General features: G+C 49.1%; 1 protein-coding gene across 12 annotated transcripts in view; it reads right to left on the minus strand.

The window, feature by feature from the left end:
* Window positions 1–20,327, minus strand: part of MAP4 (microtubule associated protein 4) — a 249,533-nt gene extending 229,206 nt beyond the window's left edge. For 9 of the 12 annotated variants that reach the window (XM_075923037.1, XM_075923036.1, XM_075923034.1 and 6 more), the window contains exon 1: window positions 20,145–20,326. The gene's annotated coding sequence lies outside the window, so the exon portion shown is untranslated. Of the gene's footprint in view, window positions 1–20,144 lie in introns of all 12 variants that reach the window. The other 3 variants (XM_075923033.1, XM_075923035.1, XM_075923030.1) reach the window with 2 other exon arrangements.
* Between the last annotated feature and the right edge of the window lie 3,201 nt (window positions 20,328–23,528).

Consider the following 23,528-nt stretch of genomic DNA (forward strand, 5'->3'; position numbering starts at 1 on the left):
CCACAGAAAAATCAGTCGAGGGCACACAGAAGCAAAAAAAAAAAACCACACACCCCACATTCAACTCAACTACTTCCAAGGGCTGCTCCCTGTATTCTGGGGGCCCAGGGCTATTAGATTTTGTGGACCCTACAAAGTGGAGCCAAAAATAAGGGGTTCAAAGAGTGGAGGGGGCTGCGGATTGAGGCAGGAAAGGGAGTGCCGAAGGAGGATCCAGGCTGGAGTCAAGGGGTTTGAAGTGTAAGAAGGCTCTCAGGACAGGTGGTTAGGGTGGGGGTGCAGGTTCTGGGCAAGCCTTGCAGGAGGGAGCTCAAAGCAGGAAGTTGGGGTTTGGATGCCCGGTCTGGGAGGGCGGGTGCAGGACAATGTTCCCTCTAAGATGCAGGGCAGCACAGCTTCACAGGTGATTACTCAGCCCCACCCAGTCAGAGGCTCCGGGCTCCCTGCACAGAGCTGAATGACTAGGCAGGACTGATTAATCACCTGGGAAACTGTGCTACTGCACAGCTTCACATGGGAGCACTGGTGCAGGAGGTGGTTCAGGACTGAGGCAGGGAATTGAAGTGCAGAGCAGTTACCTGGGGCAGCTCTCCTTTGGTATGTGTGGGGGGAGCAGATGGCTCAGCAAGGGCTACACTGCCCCGTGAAAGCAACGAGGAGTCCTGTGGCAACTTAGAGACTAAGTGTAGGAGCATAAGCTTTCGTGGGCAAAGACCCACTTCGTCAGATGCATGTAGTGGAAATTTCCAGAGGCAGGTATAAATATGCAGGCCAGAATCAGGCTGGAGATGACGAGGTGGATCCAATCAAGGAGGATGAGGCCCACTTCTAGTAGCCTGCAGGCATCACCAGCTGCAGCTCCCATTGGCCACAATCCCTGGTCAATGGGAGCTGCAGGGGTGGTGCTAGTAGGTGCGGGCAGCATGCCAGGAAAGCTGCATCAACACAGCTCCAGCTCAGCGGGACAGGCAGGACCAGCAGCGTGCAGAGCTGCGTTCCCCCCACTCCACCCTCCCAGGCTATGCTGAATAATGTGCAGGAGCTGCTGACAGAGGCAGCGGGTTGGGGTGGGATGGGGTGGAGGGGCAACTAGTCAAGCAGTGACTCGACTACCTGATAAGCGTATGCTTATCCCTGATAAGGGATGTAATAGTCACTTAAATCCCTGTTATAAACAGATTATCACTTCACATACAAGAATGATACATGCACAAAAATAGGCTATATAGATTCAGCGGATTGTAACTTTAAAATTGATGTTACATGAAGTATTTTGTCTAAAGCATCTTCAAGTTACACATATTCATATGCCAGTTTTCATAAGGCATGGAAGAGCTGCAACACCCCTCCCCACATATTTCCCGTCTCCTGAACCCCTAACTAGAGACAATTTTCAAAGCAGAAACAAGTATAAGCAAAGGAGAGCAGATGCCCCCGGATACTTTGCTTTGAATTAATTTATCTTGTTAAGTTAGATGTTAGTTTGTTTTACTTGTAATTTCTTTTAACCAAATACAACTTATGCCTCGTGATTTGTAATCACTGAAAACGTATCTTTCTATAGTTAATAACCTTGTTTTTATCTAAAGAAGTATGCTTTGACTAAAGTGTTGGGAAACACCATTTGTACATATTTCCTATTTATAAAATGAAAAGACTTCCCCCAAGCCTTCTCCCCCACCCAACATAGATGAGAGATAGGTGGGTGGAGCGGGCTGGGGCCAGGTTGCTCTGCTTCCCACCACTGTTGGTGAACGTTGGGGTAGGCCTAACCCCTCCTGCTGGCACCAGACCCTGCACTAGTCTCCCAGGCTGTTCTGGGCCCGATGGGGCCCTCAAAGCATGGAGTCCAGGGCAGATGTCCCCAATGGTCGGGAAGGATCTGCAGGCAGCTGCTTTTCCCTTGTTCCTTCCTGCACAGCGTATGGGGGGGCACATGAGCCTTCTCACTTACATGCTAAAGGCTGTGTGAGGGCAGACCAGGAGTAGTTGCTCTCACAGTGAAGCAATGTAAGAGGCACTCCAGATTGGAGAATTGAGGGGACACAGCTGACCCTGGGGTTTTATCCTAGATAACATCAGTTTATAACTGTGATAAGCAACACTTGATTTCTGATGCAGCTTTTCATGTTTGAGGCAATGTATAATCATTAATTATTCGAATGTTCATTGTTCCCTCACAGCAAGTGATCCCAAGTAAACTTTATAATTCAGAAGAGAGCAAATTAGTAGACTGGGACAATAAGAATTACCAAACTGGACCAGAGCAGCAGTTTAATGCTGGAGACTGCGTAGTTTAAAAGATAGACAATATGAAATGCAATTGCAGACTCAAGAATCCCCGTAACAGCCAGCCGCAGAATAATGTGCCTATAAAGGAAACTGTTATGTAATCTCTTCTGTAAGTGATAAGTGACTGACTGAATTCAGTGTGTCATAGTCCTGTATTTTGTTTTGACTGAATTCAGAGTGTGAGTAAATTAACAAACCTGAAAATGCAAAAAAGTTAATTAGGATGTCCCTCTCATACCCCAGTGGAGATCATAATCACATTGCTGGGCTCTTTGGACATATCGGTGGCAGAACCACATAAAAGCACTCGCCACAAAAGAGATCACATGTGCATGGTTAACTGTCAGAATATTTTACGTTATTTGCAAAATCTATCTACGTTTTTCCTCATCAAACTTTTGCCTGACAATGGAAGAACTGCAGCATATTTTAGTTGCCCCATCAACACAGCTAATGTTTGCTGAAGCAACACCTCACTCCAGAAGCCAAGCTACAGGTTACTGAGCACATTTATTCAGTTTCTCAGCATCCTGCCAACTCCACACATGCCATTTTTCACATCAGAAAATATTGTTCAAAACAGTAGTTTAAATCATCAAGCCTAAGAATATGCGGTAAAGACACACAAACATTCTGATCTTCAGATCAGCTGTAAATTCAAACCTGAACAATGAATTCACAACTCTGAAATTAGGTTGGAGGAAAAGCAAATAAGCCAGTTAAATCAAACACTTAACACAGATATATACAAGTTTACAAATCCAATCATTCACCAATGCAAGCTACTTAATAGGATCAGCACAGGACAAACATGCAATGCCCAGTTTGACACTTGATCCAACTTCTCCTGTGTACTACCATGAATCCTCATGGAAACAAACAAACAAAACCCCACAATCCACTAACACGCTTTATCAAAGGCATGAGTTAAATTCCAATAATTGATCCCTCAAAGCACAAACAAAATGAAAAAGACATTTCCAAAATGCTGATATCCTAAAAAAGGCTTCTGGACAAAACAGATATAGAAATAAAAATGTTTAATGCAAGATTATAGGTTTTGTTTTAATTCTCAGCTGAGAGAAGATCATATTCTTAACAAATCATATCATAAGGTACTCAAAATCCAGAGTACACTTTCATCATTATTCACTTTTCAAGATGATCATTTTTTTTTTTTTTTTAAGACTGCAGCTTTGGTTGCCATCAATATCCTTCAATCTCATACATTCTACCAGCTGGTGCATGTATGTACCAGCTACAAATGATGGCTGATGCATGATGATGCAAGAAATTTTATTTTAATGGCTTTAAATTAAAAATTCTGCACGTGTTTTAACCAATTATAAAGAAAACTATTTCTGGGTCATGCTGAATAGTTGGAAACATCTTAAGAGTAATGTTGTGAGTACCATGAAACTGATTTAAGTTTATTAAACTGCTTTCTGCCCAACTCAGCGAGAACATAAATGTTCAGCTCACAAGCACCAGTTTCCACTGTGATCAAATGTTTCCTAGGATGCATAAAACCCAACCCTGAATGCTTCCTTTTACATCCCAAATTTCCCTTTCTGAGGTTTATCATCAGAGGGTTTTTTTTTAAAACAATAGAATGGCTAACATTACCATGTACAAGCTATGACCAAAGTAATAATTTTAGAGCCAGGCATCAATATTTACCAGATGCCATCCTTAAGATTGTACAGGCAGTCCCTGGGTTACGTACAAGATAGGGACTGTAGGTTTGTTCTTAAGTTGAATCTGTATGTAAGTCGGAACTGGCGTCAGCCGCTGCTGAAACTGATCAGTTTCAACCGCAGCTGAATCTGGATGCCAGTTCTGACTCACATACTGATTCAACTTAAGAACCCCAGGCGTCCCCAAGTCAGCTGCTGCTGAAACTGATCAGCGGCTGATTCCAGGAAGCCTGGGGCAGAGCAGCTGGGGTGCTGCTGGGTTGCTCCGGTAGCGCGGCTCCTCGGCGCTGCTGGACCAATCCAGCAGCACCGCCCCAGGTGTCCTGATTCAGCCACTGCTGAAACTGACCAGCAGCGGCTGAATCAGGACGCCTGGGGCAGAGCAGCTGGGGTGCTGCCGGGTTGGTCCGGAGCGGCGCTGCGGGACCAACCCGGCAGCCCCCAGCTGCTCTACCCCAGGGGTAGGCAAGAAAAGCCTGGTCTGCTGGGGGGGGCACTAGCTGCACCCCCCCCCCCCAGCAGACCAGGGAGACAGGGGTGGCGGGACCGCCCAAGTCCTCCACGGCTTTGCTCCGTCTCCCTGGTCTGCTGACCTGGGAGACGCGGAGCAAAGCCTTGAAGAACGCGGGCAGTGGGACAGTCCAGGCGTGCCGCGGCTGTCCCACTGCTGGCGTGCTCCGAGGCTTTGCTCCCCATCTCCCTGGTCTGCTGGTCAGACCAGGGAGACGGGGAGCAAAGCCTCGGAGCACGCCCACAGTGGGACAGCCCAAGCGCGCCCGGGCTGTCCCGCTGCGGGCGTGCTCCAAGGCTTTGCTCCCCGTCTCCCTGCAGACCAGGGAGACGGAGAGCAAAGCCGCGGAGCACGCCTGCAGCGGGACAGCCCAAGCACGCCTGGGCTGTCCCGCTGCGGGCGTGCTCCGCGGCTTTGCTCCTGTCCCCCTGGTCTGCTGGGGGGGGTCCAGCAAAGCCACTGGACCCCCCCAGCAGACCAGGGACACCAGAGCAAAGCCGCCTCCTGGGCGGCTTTGCTCCCAGGCAAACGAGCAAAGCCGCCCAGACGGCGGCTTTGCTCGGGTGTCCCTGGTCTGCTGGGGGGGGGGGGTCCAGCGGCTTTGCTGGACCCCCCCCAGCAGACCAGGGAGACCGGGAGAAGCTTTTCTCGCCCCGGAGGACACGGGTGGCGACCCGCCGCCCATGAACCCTGGGGCGAGAAAAGCCCCTTTCGTAAGTGCAGATCCGACGTAAGTCGGATCCGCGTAAGTCGGGGACTGCCTGTACTCACATTTTCAAGAGGGATTCCCATGAAGATCACCAGTGTACTTGATCTGCTGCTGGATATATAATTGCAACTTGAAAAAAATCCACTAGTCCTCCTGGTGAGTAAGAGAATCTAAGCTATCTATTTCTAACCAAATTAAGCTTTCCTTTTATGAACTGAAGTTTCTTAATGACTTCACTGAAGAGATAAGTTTCAAAATGTGATCCTTTTTTTCCTGCCTTCCCAAGCCTCCAGAGACAGAGCTGCAAGACCTCTGCTGCTACTACTAGATTTCCTGAACTACAGCAATGTGAAGACTATGGTTGCTTTCACCATTGCTAACCCAAAATCAGTAGGCAGCAGTGAAACACACAAGAAACAATGGTTTGCAGTGTTGTAGCCATGTTGGTCTTAGGATTTTAGACACACAAGATAGAGGAGGTAATTCTAGACCAACTTCTGTTGCAGAGAGAGACAAACTTTTGAGCTACAGAGAGGACCTGAGAAAGAGCTCCGTGTAGCTCAAAATATGGTGTCTCAGACCAACTTCTGTAGGTGACAAAGATGTATCTCATCCACCTGTTTTAACTTCCCTAATAGCAACAAATACTGAAGCAATTAACGAAGAACCTCCGAAACGAAAGACTGGAGGTAGAGAGAGATTGGAAAATAATAGAGAATAATTGTCCACAAAGCAGACAGGTAGTTATAGAGTGGATAGAGTATCAGTGATTCTTACACACATACTCACACAAGATTGTTCTGTAGTGACAGAAATGTAGCCAAGATTGTTCTGGGGAGAGATGAGAGAGGCAGACATAAGAGCCCTGACTGCAATAGGGACGTTTTGCTAAGTTTTATCAATAGGGCCCTACCAAACTCATGGTCCATTTTGGTCAATTTCATAGTCATAGGATTAGGATTTTAAAAATCATTAAGTTTCATGATTGAAGACATTTAAACCGGTCACAAGGTTATTATGGGAGGAGAGCACAGTATTGACACTCTTACTTGCACACTGCTTTTAAAGCTGGACCCTGGGCCAGCAGCCACTGCTCTCTAGCCATGCATCTTGGAAGGCAGTGCATAACTAAAGGTGGCAATACTGCCATCCCCCGCCCTACAACCACCTTGTGACACTAATCCCACTGCAAACTCCTACTGATTCAAGACTCCCAGTTTAAAAAATTCTGGTCCCTCATGAAATCTACTACAGCACAAGTTAAAAGGCCAGATTTCACGTGTGACAGTTTTTATCAATTAAAAGTACCTAGGGCTTATCTACTCTGTAACTTTCTTGTACAGGGGTGTGTAAAAAAACATCCTCCTGAGCACAGCAAATTACAGTGCTGTAAAGTGCCAATGTAAATGGGCTCCCCTTGTGGAGATGGATTACCTAGAGTGCTGGGAGAGTTCTCCTCCATAGCCAGTTGCCCTAGGATAGACAGGTTACTAGCAATCAGAATTTTAAATACAAAGATAAACATACCTGCTAAGGGCAGCAGTTGCCCATCTTCTGTAGTGCTTGCAACAGTGCTAACACCATTTCTGGTCCACTGGTGCGGACAACAACATTCCACAAGCTTTTTCTACGATAAAAAAGGTGAAAAAACTCTTCCTTCTGGAAGCCAGGAGAGTGTTTGTAGAGCCAGGTTTCAAAATAGACTCCTAATAGCCAGAGGCTGGTGTTTTTTTGTTTGTTTGTTTTTTTTTAAAGAGATAGCACCATTTAGGGACTGAAGGAATTGGTCTTTTTATTGTGCCACTGCCTTTCCATCTCACTGGAATGCTGCCACTTCACTGTTGGTGATGCTGTGTCTCTACACTATGCAGCTTTTAGTGACATGGCTGTGTTGACATGGCCATGTTGCTAAAAGTCGGACAGTGTAAACGCTGCCAAGAAAGCAAACACTGCTCATGGATAGTGGTAGGTTTTTTGGGAGGGTGTGGGGGGATTAATCAGCAAGAGTACTGCACTTTTACTCTAGCATTTTCCATGGCAAGTGCATGGGTGAACACTGTTGTGGGTAGAAGTATTGAGCAGACAAAAAGCACAATCTTCACATGCATCGACTTAGCGACAGGGCTGTAGTAAAAGTCCTTCAGCTAGAAGTTGTGATATTATTTTCATGTGTTAATCCTTTGCACTTATGTTATTTATTCCTGGCATTTAAATGTGTTATTCTCCTTGAAAAACATGCACAGAACCATGCTACCTATACTGAAGGGCTTAATCTTTTATGGCACGACACGGTAAGTGAAAATTACAGATACACGAGGAAACAGGATACATGCACATGATGTATTTTGCCAGAGGACTGAAAGTATTTCACAAACATCAATTAAGCATGCAGATGCTCTAACCCTTTCAATTTAAAAATTCAAAATTCAGCAGAGAAAAAAGCAAAAGCTAAACATGCCAAGAAAGTATGTCCCCAGCATCAGAAGATTCCCACCAACTGGAATGAAGTGATAGCTGGTATTTTAGCATTTCAGGAATCATAATTCAAGGGTGTGTCAACATTCATTGAAATTAATCTGATAAAAGGTTCCACTTTTAAGTATCAACAACCTTACCTCAGCTGAAAGCTACTTTCCAGGATGAGGTAGCACTAATACAATTTCACAAAGGGAATAGTGACTCACTCCCAAACAAGACTATGTTAGAAGTATATGATCTAATCATATTCAGAAATAAATCTGTTCTTCAAAAAAAACCACCCCTAGAGATACATCATGTATGTTATTTATCAAGCTATAAAAAGGTGTAGATTTTGGATTAAGGAAGATACAGAATAACATCTGTGAGTGTAAATTTCAGTTTCAATGAGTCCTTGCCAAAATATAACCAGCCTGTCGGGTTGCATGTAGTTCAGTCAGCCTGAGTTTCAGTTGAAAGCTAAGCACAGTCCTACAGGACTCCAGCTACATGTGATCCAGTTCCCTCAGGCCATTCTAGTCCAGCCCATTAAGTCAGTGCCAGGAGTGATCTGACAGAGGGAAACAGATGCCATTTCACCACATGCAGTCTGAAGGGTGCATGGGGCATTAATACTCAAATGTCAGTATGTGCTAGTGATTAAATATTCCCAAAATATTGGCACTTGGCTGAGTAACAAAATCAGCTGACTGTGTTCCAGTGGATTCCTGACAACTTTGCTAAGGATTCTCTATCTCAAACTGTGGTCCGCAGACCATTAGTGGTCCACAGTTGCCTTCCAGGTGGGCTGCGGCTCGAGCTCAGCCCCCTCTTTCCTCCTGTAGCAGGGAGGCAGTACTGGAACTCCAACCTCGCCTTCCCTCCCAACGTGGTTGGTGCGCCAGCATCAGCTTCACGCCGGGGGGAGGGTGTGGAAGCCCCAAGCTTCATTGTACAAATCGGCTCTCTGGGAAGAAGTGCTCCCCCTCCCGTAGCTGGGGAGACAGCAGCACGCAGACCTGGAGGCTTTCCCTGCTGCTCCCATTGGCCAGAATCCAGCCAATGGGAGCAGCAGGAGGTAGCACAGGACCCAAAGGCAAGTAAGTGTTCCCCCACCCTCTCGTGCCCAGACCCTGCACCCTCCCATGCACCCCTCTCACTTATCCCCTCCACCAAGACCCCACACCTCCAGCCCACTCCTGCACCCTCCCCCTGCCCAGACACCTACCCCCCACCCTGCTCCTGCACCCACCCTTGTCCCTGCATCCCCCCCTCCTGCCCAAACACTGCACCTTCCTTTGTTCTTGCTCCCTTGCCATGGCCAGACACCCTTCTCCTGCACCTATCCTCCCATCCAAATCTTGCACCCTCATCCCCTCCCGTACCTCACTTACTGCCCAGATCCTGCACCCCCCATCCCTCTTACTGGCAGCCCTGTCCTGCATTCTGAACCCCTCGTTTTTGTCCCAATCCCAGAGCCTGGGGAGTCCTGTCACAAAAATCTGGTAACCCTGGAACTCCAGAAGAGTAAATCTGGCCTATGGGAAGCCCTGAACCACAGTCCTCCCTGTCCCTTCCACCTCCCCCAATGGGGCTGGACACCAAAGGAGTGAAGTGTCTCATTTGGGAGCCAAATCAATGAGGGTTGAAGATTTTTGGAGAGGTTTTTGTTTTGCTTCTCGCTTGTGTGGTCCCCAAAGGATTTTTCCGTGAGTCAGCGACCCTTGCCTCAAAAAGTTCCCCACAGGAAATCTTGTGTATTGGACATACATTAATATTTTACTTTATTTAAAATGAAGTTTGATAAACTAACATGAAAAAGTGCTTAATCTGTTTAATAATTAAAATTAATATTTCCTTTCTTACTGGTTAAACTAAACCCCTTCTCCCCAGCTGCAACACTAGCAAAATGGCTTGGGTGTAATTATGTAATTAACAGCAAGTTTCCATTAGCAACTGGTGGTCCACAGAAAGGTTTACATTGAGCCAGGTGGGCCACAGGCCAAAACATTTGAGAACTGCTGATCTATCTACACAAAACTAATTTTAAAAAATGATGTTAAGACTGCCTGCAAGCAACCAGTCATAGATGTTGCCTGTGCAACTCCAGAGTGCAAAATAAGTAACTGTCTAGATGGGATACCAACCTAATGAATAGCACTACCAGTGGTATACAGCATTGAGATAATCATGACTAGGTAAGGCGGAGGGGAGGGGAAGAACACGGTGGTCTTGATCCTGCACAGTACAAGCACTGAGTTTTCTACAAATTATATAGTCACAAGGTGAAAAGGGATGAGCAGTTCAGGAATGGCAGAGGAGATCAATTCCACATTGTTGCCTGGCCAGCAAGCACTATTGTGTAGGAGCAGAAAGCTGGCAGGGTGAAATCAGGAGAAAGAATGTAGTTACCCCCTTGGCATCATCGGATTTATGCTTAAGCCCATAAATCATCAGATTTATGCTTTAAGGCATTCCCATGTTCTACTCACTCTTTTTTACTCAATGTACTTGCAAGTATAGGCATACATGAGACTTGAAACATGCCACTCTGTGCAAAGGACACCTACCACTTAGCGTTATATGTACCCACACAAAGCCCTACATGCACAGGGGTACGCAGACAGTGGGCTTGAAAAAAATACTTCTTGTCCCAAGTGAGAGAAAGACATAAAGCACCAACCATTTCTGCAGAACTTAAATTTTCATTATTTCCCAAAGAAACATTCTAGCCCACATTTATTTTATTTATAATATTTTTACCCAGCCTTTCTATTTAAAATATTCAAAGCAGCTTACAACATTTTTTTTTAAAAACACAATCAATAAATGTATATAAAGTAAAATACGAGACCCCAAAGAGGGTGTGATTGCAAACAACCCTCCAAATGCTACTCCTAGGGACATTCTGCATGTGAACAGCAGTAAAACTGATAAAGAATGTCAGTTTCATTCTGCCATTCTGTAGGAAAGTTTTGCTAATATCAATGGCAGATACCAAGGCTATTCAATGGAAATGAGACTCAAAGCAGAAGCTTCAGGGGAGGGGTAGAAGAGCAGAGCCGTCCCCCTTATAGTAAATATGAGGCTCAGGACTCAGGGAAAAGAAAAAGAAAAGCTGTCTCCTTTCAAGTCACATGGACAATAGTGATGTTAATACCGTTAACTGATTTAACTCGGGTATCACTGCAGGGTCCCATCGGCCTCTATGCACCCGGGATTGCTCCAGGACAGTACGGCTGGCTGCCACCACCAGAGTTCTCCAGCAAGGACCAGTTCACCAGTAAGCATACCAATAAGCTGTATGCTTACCAGTTAGCCATTGAACACCTCTCCACAGGACCATATAACGACACACACGATTCAGAGTCCCTACTCAGAGTCAGTTTTGGATAAATCCTGCTTGGGAGTTTTTTGGTTTTGCACTCCATTACACAGTTCTCACATATGAACAGTCTTCATTGTTTTAGGATTTAAATGCCACTTATGAATCACACTAACACAGGGGAGGGCAAAACACAGCCTGCAGGCTGGATCCAGCCCACCAAACTACCACATCTGGCCCACCACTGTTCCACGGCACAGAGGGAGCTTCAGACCTGCAGTAACTCTACAGCCATTGTCACCAAGTCAATCGCGAGGCCTCGACCAGTTGATCACGAGGCATTCGGGCAACCCCGCCCTCCATTTTCCCCCCACCTCCAAGAAGCCCCACTACCTACCTCTAGTGTAGTGCCGGCTTCCCGTGGGGTGGACGGAAGTCCTCTCTGAAGCCCGCGTCACTTCCGGGGGTTCCGGAAGCGCGCGGGCTACTCCCCCTCCCACAGCTCTGTTGCGTGCTGGGGGAGGGAGTGTTGGCCCTAGAGGAGAAGTGCTTCCCTGCGCCACTGGCGCCAGAGGGGTGAGTTGGGCGCAGAGGTTTCCCTGCGCCGCAGGAGTGGGAGTTGGCCCCGGGGTTTGGCCGCGCTGCAGGAGGGGAGGGAGTTGGCCGGGCCGGGCCGCGCCGTGGGAGAGGGGTTTGACCCCGGGGCAGGCACCCGTGGGGGTTGGCCATGCTGCAGGAGGGGGTTGGCCGTGCTGTGCCGCGGGAGGGGGTTTGGCCCCGGGGCAGGTGCCTGCGGGGGTTGGCCGTGCTGCGGGAGGGGCTGGGCCGCGCCGCAGAATGGGGGTTTGGCCCCGCCGCAGGAGGGGTGGGGGTTGCCCCTGGTGCAGGCTCCCGCGGGGGTTTGGCCCCGCTGCAGGAGGCGGGGGTTGGCCCCGGAGCAGGCACGCTCGGGGTTTCCCTGTGCCACGGGGGGCCCGCAGGAGGCATATGCTGGTTTCCCATGGGGGGGGGGGGGGGGAGGAGAGAATCCTGGGAGGAGGCAGATGCAGGTGACTCTGCTGCCACTGGCACCCTGTCCGTGCTCCCCAGACTCCACTCCCCTGTCCCCAGCTACAGAACTCTGTCCCCACTCCCGTCCCCATTCCCCTGTCCCCAGCTACAGAACTCTGTCCCCATTCCCATCCCCACTCCCCGAACTCTGTTACCACTGGCACCCTGTCCCCTGCTGCAGAACCTTGTCCTCTGCCCCCCCAGCACCCTGTTCCCTCTCCCCTGCCCCCAGCCACAGAACCCTGTCCCCACAAAATGTATAATTATAAATGCTTCATTTTAGATTTAAATAGCATGAATAAAAAACAGACCATTTATATCACGTGATTTTAATTTTATATATCGCATAATTTAAAAATAAAGTGTTTATCAGAGTGTGTAAGTAAGGGCTGGGGATAGCAAGTGATGGACAGGAGGAGAATAGAGAGGGCGGGGCTTCGAGAAAGGGGCGGGGCAGTAGATCTTCGCCTGTTCTGAGATTTAAAAAGTGATCTTCGGTGTAAAAAGGTTGGAGACCACTGCTCTACAGGCTCTCAAAGCAGCCAGCTGAGGGGGCTAAGTGCATTTCTGCACGCCACAAGCCAACCTGTCCCCAACAATCTCCCAGCTACCAATGGCCAGATACCAGCCAATGGGAACTGCCTGGGCCATGCTTGCAGTGCAAGAAGGGCCCCCTACCAAGGGTGTAGCAGGCAAGGAGCCTGCCTGACTGTCCTGCTGGCCAGGAATTGCTTAGGGTAAGCGCCTCCTGGCCAGAGCCTGCACCTAGCATGCCACTCCCTCTCTCCCTCCCCCCAGCCCATGACAATCCAAACCCTCCGCACCCCCGCTTTGCACCATACCCCTCTCCCAGACTCTGCACCCCAATCTTCCGCCCCAGGTCATAACCTCCTCCTGCCCTAGCTCACAACCCTCCTACACACCTGCCCCAGGTCACAAACCCCTCCCAAACTCTACATCCCAGAATCCTCTCCTACACCCTGCTCTCCCTTCTACACACCAATACCCTGCCCCAGGTTACAACCCCCTCCTTCACCCAATCTGCTTCCCAGAGCCACACCCTCTCCTGCACTCAAGTCCACCACTCCAAGCTCCCTTCTACACCCAACCTCCCTCCCAAATTCCACACCACCATTAAAATCATGGAAGGGTGCACCTTCCAAATTCCTGGAGTGGACCCCATCAAAATGTATTACCCACCCCTGCACTAACATCTGTCCATAATCTTTTGACCTAAAATTCCAGAGCAACCAAGTTTGTAATAGTCAAGGGTTCAGGAACCAGATTCATACTTCTCTAGTCTGCTCCTAAATCCTAACATATTATCACTTACAATACCTTACCTAGTAAACTGCTGAATGGGGAGGCATCTATGCTATTATGGACCAAAATGCAGTATTCACACTGCTGCCAAATTAACATTTGCAGAACATCCAACAATTGATTTCACTGACCTGTTCTTCCCACTGTGGAATTCTTTTGCATATGCACACCACTATGTATGAGGGCACAGGCCTCCAAACTGGAAGACTGAAGAAATGTTCAATAACGGGAATGCTGTCTTCAGTGTTTGTCTTACAACAGACTACCTGTTAGAACTACTCAAACTGACTGTCCTCCATTCAACATAGCAGGATTTTAAAGGGTGCTGGTGCTTGGCAATAGCTATTGGCCACCCATCTGGTAAGACTCTTCCTCTGAGGCTTACCTATTTCAAATGCAATTTTTGATGCTACCACCCCCACAATGCTGTGGTGCCATCCCACACCCAGCTCAAATTAGGGACATGAAAATGTAACCATTTAAATGGTTAACCAATCATAATGTTCACCATTATGAGCACACCAGCTGCCCCACGCTGCTGCTTCTGATACAGAGGCAACAGCGCAGGGAGAAAGGCAGGGGCCAGTACACTTGGGGAGCTGGTTTAAAAGCCAGCTTGCTGCATGCAACGGCTCCTGGGGATTTGCCTGCTGCCTCTGTATCAGAAGCAGCAGCACAGGGCAGCTGATGCGCTCGTCTATTGCTGAAGACTAATTAGTTATACTTCAAGCAAGAATATAAACTCAAGACCACTAGCACAAGCACCCAGGAGGGTCTAAACCCTGAACATTATTTTACTTATCAAAAGACTGTGTGTATTAAATAAAAAATTCCCATCTACACATGCCATTCTTAGTAGTAGTATGTATGACAATACCAGCTATGAAAGGAAAAAAATCACTTCAAACCTAAGTTTGAAGTAGCACAATAAATTGTAATCAACTTTCCAATAAGACCATAAGAGACAAATTAATGCACGAACATACCGTAATTAACCATTACTGGCATTTTAATTATACATGATGCAATAAATCTTGACATACGTATTCACTTTTTGACCAGTGGTCTCTCTGTGCCATAACTGGCATACTCCTATAAGAATAAAGGAAATCTGTACATCAATTCTAATAAAAGATGGATGGTTCAGTGCTCGAACTGCATTTACCAGCCATGGCTATTAGCAAAAGATTTATTGCACATGCAGCGAGCTTAAGAATAGCACAAATGAGTGACAATCAACAGTAGCTTTTTCTTACTAGTACGAATGAACCTAAATTAGAATTCTGGACAAACCTCACAGAAATCCAGATCTGATTTTGTGGCTCAAGAGGTCCATCTACTTCTGGAGACAGAAGTAACCGCTAGTATACACAGGGGCTGCAACCTCAAAAATAATGATAGTTTTGTTCAATAAAATTAAGGCTGTGCACAGCACTTTTTTTCAAACCCCAGAAAGAATATACAACTCATTTGTTTAAACTAAGAACTTGCCAGGATACAGATCAAGATTCATATTTTGAAAGGATGTTTCTACATTTCAGTTACTGGCAGTCCCTTCAATTATCAACTGACATTTTTAAAAAATGTATGTTGTTAACTTTTTGCAGCTGCATTCAGTTTGCTCAGATAAAATAAAATTATTCCTTTAAAAATAAACCCTTTCCACTGAAGTGAGTTTGGTTTTAATTTCATATAATTTTTCAGTTGATCAGTCTGGCTTTTTTTTTTAAATGTAAAACTAAAGCTTAAATTGACCTAATGGTGTCCCTAAAACCAGAAGGCAAATGGTTTTCCTCAAACCAATATTAAAGCTGAACTATGTGACTTTCTTACAAAAATGACTGCATATGTGGAATGCATTCATGCATGTAAACCAAAACTAGCTGCAAAATTTTATTTGACAGTTTGGACTATAGAATAGGAATCCACTATAGTCCGCCTACTGGCCTCTCTCTCCTTTACCACATCATATGTCCACAGTGAACATTTGCACCCACAGAATAAAATACCTGCAAAAATACATTTAGCAACACTACCACGCACACTGAAGTCATGAAACTTCCTGTTAAAATAGGTCTTCAGGAAGCACACTATTGGACTTTCATACAGCAAGGGGCATATTCTGAGATAGTGAACATCTGCAAATCACATGCAGGAGTTGTGGTGTTCAGCAGTCCTTTTAATCAAGCCCAGCACCAGTCTGAATGGTACACATTGATGATATGACCCGATAAGTATTAACAGGTCTCGACCAACCGTTGAATCTACTCGCCTGGGGCGAGTAGATTTCAGCCAGTCGCTCCGAGCGCCCCATTCACCAGTGCTTCGTGCATGTGCAGTGCCGGTCTGGCGCATGCGCAATGCGGGGCTGGCGAGTGGCTCTCACTGGGGTTTGTTAAGCCCTATTAGAATTAAGGAATAATTCAGGTGAAGTCAGATTTTAAAGCTTCAAAAACAATTATTGGCATTATATAAACGTGTACATTAAAAATGCTCTTTTTCCTGAAAATGAAAGTGATTCAATCCTTCTCTCTGCCCCCCAACCAGCATTAGAGCACAACGATGGGAAGATAGTCAACAATTGACTATTTTGACCTTCAACTGTCTGGGCCATTACAGCTTCCCAGCACTGAAACTTCAGTGGAAATATAAAATTCATAGAAATCACTTCAGTAGATACACATCAACCAAGAGAATTAAGTGATAATACCAAGGCCATTCTGCTTCTGAGGCAAATCAGATTCCAAACTATCCTGCCCTTATCAGAAGAAAATCTGATTGTTTATTTCCAAGAAAAACCCAGAGGAACAATGATTATGCTATCATAACAGAAGGTCAATGAAGCTGGTTTGAACTGAAAAACCCATCTGACTTGATCTGAGTAGATCACAGAGGTGGGGATCTTACATTGTGTCCCTAGCTACAAGAGTAAAGGTCAGAAAGTTCTCATTTATTCTGTAAAACAATTCAAGTAATTTTATCACCAAAAAGTGATTGTAACCCTACATTCTGATTGATCAAGTAGCCACTGATGATATGACTTGCGGTATTACTAAAATTTGAGACTCTGCAACAATAAGTCAACATTCAAAGAGATATGGATTTTGCATGCAAGAGAAAACTACTCTGCAAAGTAAATCAGAGTAAGACGGTAATAGACCAGAGGTAGGCAAAACACTCTCCGCAGGCTAGATCCGACCCGCGGAGGCCCTGCTGCTCCCCCGCCCCCAGGCCAATTAGGGCCTAGGGGCGGGGGAGCACACAAAGCCTTCTCCACGCTGCCCCAGCCCTGTGAGCGACGCACAACATTTCAAAGCTTCACATGCTCCCCCCGCCCCAGGTCCTAATTGGCCTAGGGGTAGGAGAGTGAGGGAAGTCTCCTCCCACACCAGAGGCACGGGCACCTTGGGGGAACATGGGGTGGGGGCAAAGGCACTCCCTCACCCCCAGACCAATCATTGTGTGGGGGTGGGGAACCCAAAAATATCTTGTCCATGCCCCTTCCCTCGATGTCCTGCCCCTTACACTCGATACCCTGCCCCTTCCTGTGCAACCCAGGGCCTCTTCAAAAATTTCCGAAGTGGCCCCCAGCAAAAAATGATTGCCCACTCCCGTAATAGACCAAAACATTACACCCGCATATACTAAGGGAAACATTCAAGCCATAATCAACAGGAAAGGAGCTACAATTGCTAAATCCTTCAAGCCATCAGCACAGTACTCAGAGCAGTCTGAAAACAAAAGGGACACTAAGAGTATGTCTACACTGCAATTAAAAACCCACAGCTGGTCCCTGTTGAGCTCAAGCTGTAAAACTCTTGGAGACATTCAGGCTGGAGCCCAAGTTCTGGGACCCCATACAGCCCTAAAGCCTGAAACAGCTGACACCAGCAAGCCACACAAGACATACCTTAAGGTTTCATCAGACAAGGTTACCTGCTGGTCACTGCAAGAAAAATGCGTGAAGTGGGGGAAAAAGAGGTCACTAATCCCCCAAAGTTAAGTCTTAAAGGAAAAACAAATACTCAGTTATTTTCACTAAAAACACACCGCTTAGATCTTTAGACATTGTGCTCAGTATTAGCCTCCCTTTCACAGGAAGGATCGCCCCAGGAAGTGCAATTAAGGTATCCAGGAGGGTTCCCTGTTTTAAAAAATCTCTCTCATGAAGAAAATTACAAACTGAGCTTGTTCTTCCTGGAAGAAATGACCCAGGTGTTCTTCTAACAGGAGCTTAGATGTGCACAAACAGAACCGATAAAGTGAAATGAAGAACGTTAAGAAGATTTATGAGAAAAGTTGGGATAAAATCTGAAGTCAGATTCAATAGGCATAATCAGGGCATGAATTTGACAGAAAAAGAAACTGAAGGTTACAATGACAAAGCATATTCTCAGGATCAAGATACACCTAATGAGGAAAACGTTTATTCAGAGTGGACGTTTCATCTCCAACAATTCCATGGCACTTGTTTCTAAACTTACCAGATGGCAAATACTCATTTAATACTTAAAATATGACAACTGTTCCTTCTAAATCATTGTGCTCAGCTTGATACTAGGCCTAATTTATATAAATAGCTTGGCGTTTGAATCTCTGTGCTGATGACTGAGCAGTGTTACCGTATAGGCCTAGCGTCTGCAATATCCACTCAGCTTACCACACCCTTCTCATCGAGCTGCAAGCAAGCAGCAGCTCTGCAAATGCTTATCCTTGCTGTGTTACTGAATTACAGCACAAATATCCCCTGATGCAATGCCACAACCATCCTTGTAAAGTAGGGAAGGAGACCAGCCAACCAGAAGTGCAGCAAGAAAACTGAGGGGAACCACATTACAAAAAGTTTCAAGATGACCAGATAAGAAGCCCTGATACATGTATGCTGTGTGTCAGACAAACACACGTGTGTGATTGAAGGGCGTGTGTTGAGCAGAGATGAGTTCATGAAAATGCTATTTAAAATAAACTGCACTATCAGCAAAGATTTGACTAGGAACATAGCCTCTTCTCTCCAATGCAACAAAGCTTTTGCCAAGAGCTCCCACTTCCTCTGGGATGACCCAGACAAATCCCCGTCTCCCTTGCTCAAGGCAGATGCTGCAGGATGTTCCTCCTCCCTCCCCCATTTTGCATTTCCCGTCGCTTTTAAACGTGCCAATTATTGCATCCCATTGCACCCTTACTGCAAAATATTGTTAATTACCACAAATTCAATTAACTCCTATGTTGTTCCAGTTTGTTGCACTGAAGAATATTCTGCCACCTCACCAGCCTAGGATTTATAATTCAACTTCCATTCCCATAAAAGGCATAAAAATGCCACATATCCCTTAATTTGAAGAAAAATTAATTATACGGAGCTGGGGGAAGGGAGACCAAGGGGAAGTTTGGGGGATTCCGAGCTCTTAAGTGAGATTTTTGGGAAGTCGGGCTGGGGAAATTTTGATTGTACTTATTCAAGTGTGCCCTCCTCCCCAGCAGAAAACCCACTAATCCTATAGTGAGCAAAAGTTGATGGTCCCCACTCTGTCCCTCTTTACCAGACCACCCCAAGGCAGATCTCAGACCAGAGCCCCAGATCATTAGGAGTCAGCACAGATTGGGAAGTGGGGCAAAGGGTCGGGGTAGGTCAGCATAGCCCCGTGAAACCCCTTGCAGACACCGATACCGCCAGCACGCACAAAGGTGTCTGAGGGGTGGGGCTGGGAAAGGATGCCAGCTCCCTGCTGCCCCCCCCCCCCAGAGATCCTGGAAGAAATACCCAACCCTCACACCCACCCCAATTCTGCAACCCACCTGGCTGGGCACCCCCTTCTGCCAGGGTCAGAGCAGCCCCCGCCCCACTCTTACCCCCCCAGGCCCCACCCTTACTGCTTCCCTCCTCCCACCCCGCCCCACCGTGACTGCTCCCCCTGCCCCTCAGTGACTGCTGCCCCCCCAGGACCGCTCCCCCCCGGACCCCCCACCGTGACTGCTCCCCCCTGCCCCTCAGTGACTGCTCCCCCCCCGGACCCCGCCCCACCATGACTGCTCCCCCTGCCCCTCAGTGACTGCTGCCCCCCCAGGACCGCTCCCCCCCGGACCCCCCACCGTGACTGCTCCCCCCCCGGACCCCGCCCCACTGTGACTGCTCCCCCTGCCCCTCAGTGACTGCTGCCCCCCCAGGACCGCTCCCCCCCGGACCCCCCACCGTGACTGCTCCCCCCCGCCCCTCAGTGACTGCTGCCCCCCCAGGACCGCTCCCCCCCGGACCCCCCCACCGTGACTGCTCCCCCCCGCCCCTCAGTGACTGCTCCCCCCCCGGACCCCGCCCCACCGTGACTGCTCCCCCTGCCCCTCAGTGACTGCTGCCCCCCCCAGGACCGCTCCCCCCCGGACCCCGCCCCACCGTGACTGCTCCCCCCCCAGGACCCTGCCCCACCGTGACTGCTGCCCCACCCCTCAGTGACTGCTGCCCCCCCCAGGACCGCTCCCCCCCGGACCCCGCCCCACCGTGACTGCTCCCCCCCCAGGACCCTGCCCCACCGTGACTGCTCCCCCCCGGACCCCGCCCCACCGTGACTGCTCCCCCCGGACCCCCCCACCGTGACTGCTCCCCCCCGGACCCCCCCACCGTGACTGCTGCCCCACCCCTCAGTGACTGCTGCCCCCCCCGGACCCCGCCCCTCAGTGACTGCTGCCCCCCCCGGGCCCCGCCCCCCGTGACTGCCCCCCCACAGGCGCCCCCGCGGGGTTCCCCTCACAGCCCAGCCCGGGCCCGCGCTGCCCGGCGGCTCTTACCGGGGGGTGGCGGGGGAGCCGCTTGCGCCGCTGGACGGAGCCGCCTGGCGCGTGTCACTCTCCCTGCGGGCCCGGCCGGAGCGGGAGGGAGGGAGCGGGCAGTTCTCAGGGCCCCGCCGCTAGGCTGCGCCGACCTCAGGCTGAGCAACGTAGCCCGCTGGCCGGGAGGGCGGGACCTCGGCGCTCGGCCAATCGCGGCGCCGCGCGCTCGCCCTCCGCCAATGGCGGCGAGCGCGGGAGGCGGAAGGCGGGGGCCGGCGTCGGGCGGCGTTGAGCGGGCGCTGTGACAACAGGGCAGCAAGGTGGGGTGAGGCGTAGCATGCGGCCAGCGGGGAGTGGGCGGGGCTGGCGGGGGAGGCCGAGAGCCAGCCCTGGCGAGCGGTCTGCGGCTGAGGGGCGGGGCCTGTGGGTCTGGCTGGGCGGGGCCGAGCCTGCTTGGGGCGGGGGGCGGGGTTTACTGGAGTTACTTCGGGCCAGCGTCTCTCAGCCTTATTTACAAAGTCCCCTTTTGAAAAGTTCTCAGTACCCCCCCCCCACAGTTTTCAGACACACAATTGATTTCTACCCTTGCAACACCCTTGTTTAAACAACTTTTTCGTCACCGAGCCGGCAACGAAATTTTTGGGTGTAAAAAATACCAAAAATAACAAAGCGCTGTAAAACGTAAAACAAAAACTCCGTTTTCTCCAAATTTCAGTTGTGTTGACGTACCCCCCAGACGTCGCTCAAGTACCCTGAGCTCTGAGGGTACTTGTACCCAGGGGCAGCCCGTGAGCATAGGAAGACTCAGCGGTCACCTAGGGCGCTGCCTTCAACTGGGCGCCCGATGATGACATCATGCTATTGACGGCCGTGCAGGCGGGGCCACTGATCGCATGTTCGGCCTGGGGCGCCAGCTGCCGCAGCCGGCCTCAGACCACTCCTGCTTGTACCATTGATTGAAAAACACTGCTCGGGGGGTAAGCCCCGAATGGGTTATCCTGGTGCAAAGGGACAACTCGCCTGTGGGCACCACAAGGAGAATCAGAGAATACCACAACTGGAAGGGATCTCAAGAGCTCATCAAGTCCGCTGCACTCATGGCACCATCGGGGTGGGCAGTAACTTTTGAAAGGGGGACACTTCACAAATTTCTGAAGTGGCCCTGGACCACCCCAGAAGGGGCGGGGACTCGGACAGAAGGGACAGGGCCTTGAGACTTCCTGTGCTCCTCTGCCCACAGACCCTGATTGGCCTGGGGATGGGGGAGCATGTGAAGTCTTTGCCCCTTCGCCCAGAGAACTGACAGTTCCCTCTAGGTGCCCTGGCAGCAGGAGGAGACTTCATGTGATCCTACTGCCCCCGGGCCAATTAGGGCTTGGGGAAGGGGGAGCGTGTAAAGACTTTGCCCCCCACCCCCACTCTGTAAGGGGCATGCAGCACCTAGAGTGAACCACCAGCTGTTTTGAACAGCTGGAGGTTCCCTCTGGTGCCAGAGGAAACTTCGCACGCTTTCCCATCCCCAGGTCTCCATTGGCTTGAGGGTGGCCACAGGGCGTTTCAACTGACTTGCAGGCTGAATCTGACCCGCAGAGGCTGTCTTGCACATTCCAATCTAGACCATCCTTGACAGGTGTTTATTTAACCAGGTGTCCATTTTTGACTGCAACACCCAGCTGGAAAAAGGCACTGATGGCTGCAGTCAACACTTCTAACAACCATTCAAAGTTCGGGTGGTATGGGGCTGGCAGGTTTCCTACCCGGGCATAGAGCTCTGGGTGGCTACAAAATGTACATCTGCATCTACAAAAACAAGCCATGAATATCTGCACTGACATCCGTGCATGCGGATACCTGCGGATAGCTGCACATTTTCAGAGTTCTAGATATAAAATTTGTATCCACATCTGCCAGAATGAGCCACACATATCCGCACTGACATCCGCGCATGTAGATACCCGCAGGTATGAAGTGGATAGCCACAAATTTGCAGGGCTCTTGATACACAGTTTGTATCTGCATTTGCACCCATACCCACAAAAACAAGCTGTGGATATCCACGTCGACAAGTACGGATACCAGCAGATGTAAAGGGATAGTCTCGGATTTGCAGGGTTCTACCTACCCAGCTCCACACAGCTCTCAAGACGTGGTGACATATTCCTCCAGTTCCTAGGCCTACAGGCAGCCATGGAGACCCTGGGCACTGCCTCCACCCCAAGCGCCGACTCTGCAGCTCCCATTGGCCAGGAAGACTCCTGGCTACTCCTCTGCTTAGGAGCTGGGAAGAAGAAGACATGTTGCCACTCCCAGGAGCTGCCTGCAGTAAGCACCACCCAAAGTCCACACACCTCATCCCCTTCTCTACCCCAGCTCGGAGTCCCCTGATACACCCAAACTCCCTCCCATATCCACACCCTAGCCTACAGCCCTCTGTTACACCCTGAACCACTAATTTCTGACCCTACCTTGAAGCCTGCACTCCTGCCCCAGAGCCCATAACTCCTTCCCCACCCCAAACACCTGCCCCAGCCTGGAGCCCCATATTGGACTCCAAAACTCTCAGCGTCACCCCACAGACCCCTCCTGCACTTCCCCCCAATTTGCTTAAATGGAAGTCAGCCGTGGGAAAAAAATTCCCTACTTTAAGTTGTTTCGCTATAAGTCCAAGTTTTTTGGAACGTATCTTGGACTTATAGTGAGGACGGCCTGTAACTGCATCCACACAAAGAGCTTTCACCATGACAGGCTAGTTAAAGTGATAAAGCGCTCTGGTGCACACAAGCTCGCAGAGTCCCAGCTTTTGGGAAGATGGCATGGGAAGGAGATAGGGGCAGGATGAGGCTACAACTTGCCTATATTTTCCCAGAGTTGTCTTTTTTTTTTTAGGGTAGCTGTCCCAGGGAATCTCTAAGGCTATGTCTACACAGCTTCCCTCGTCCGCAAAAGCCTATGCAAATGAAGTGTGGAGTAGCATATTGCCACACTTCATTTGCATAATTAATTAGGAGCCGTTTTTGCACAAGAGGTTTTTGCACAAGAGCTGTTCTTCCTCATTTTTTCAGGAAGAACTGCTCTTGCGCAAAAAACCAGCTCCTAATTAATTATGCAAATGATGTGCGGCAATATGTTAATCCACACTCTATTTGCATAAGCTCTTGCAGAAGAGGGAATCTGTGTAGACATAGACTAAAAGTACATACTCCAGTTGTCCCGTTTTATAGGCTCAGGCTCATCCCTAATATCTGGGGTGGGAGGTTGTACGTCAGAGGTGGAAACATGTGGGCAGGGGAAGATCGGGGGGCTTAGAGATACGTGGGTGGAAAGAGAGATGATGGGTGTGGGGGGGTCTCAGTGAGACTGTGCGCTGAGGGAGAGGGCAGGGATTTCGCCAGCAGGAAAGGA

This window comes from Pelodiscus sinensis, chromosome 2, assembly GCF_049634645.1.
Source record: "Pelodiscus sinensis isolate JC-2024 chromosome 2, ASM4963464v1, whole genome shotgun sequence".
In the NCBI taxonomy this organism is placed as follows: domain Eukaryota; kingdom Metazoa; phylum Chordata; order Testudines; family Trionychidae; genus Pelodiscus; species Pelodiscus sinensis.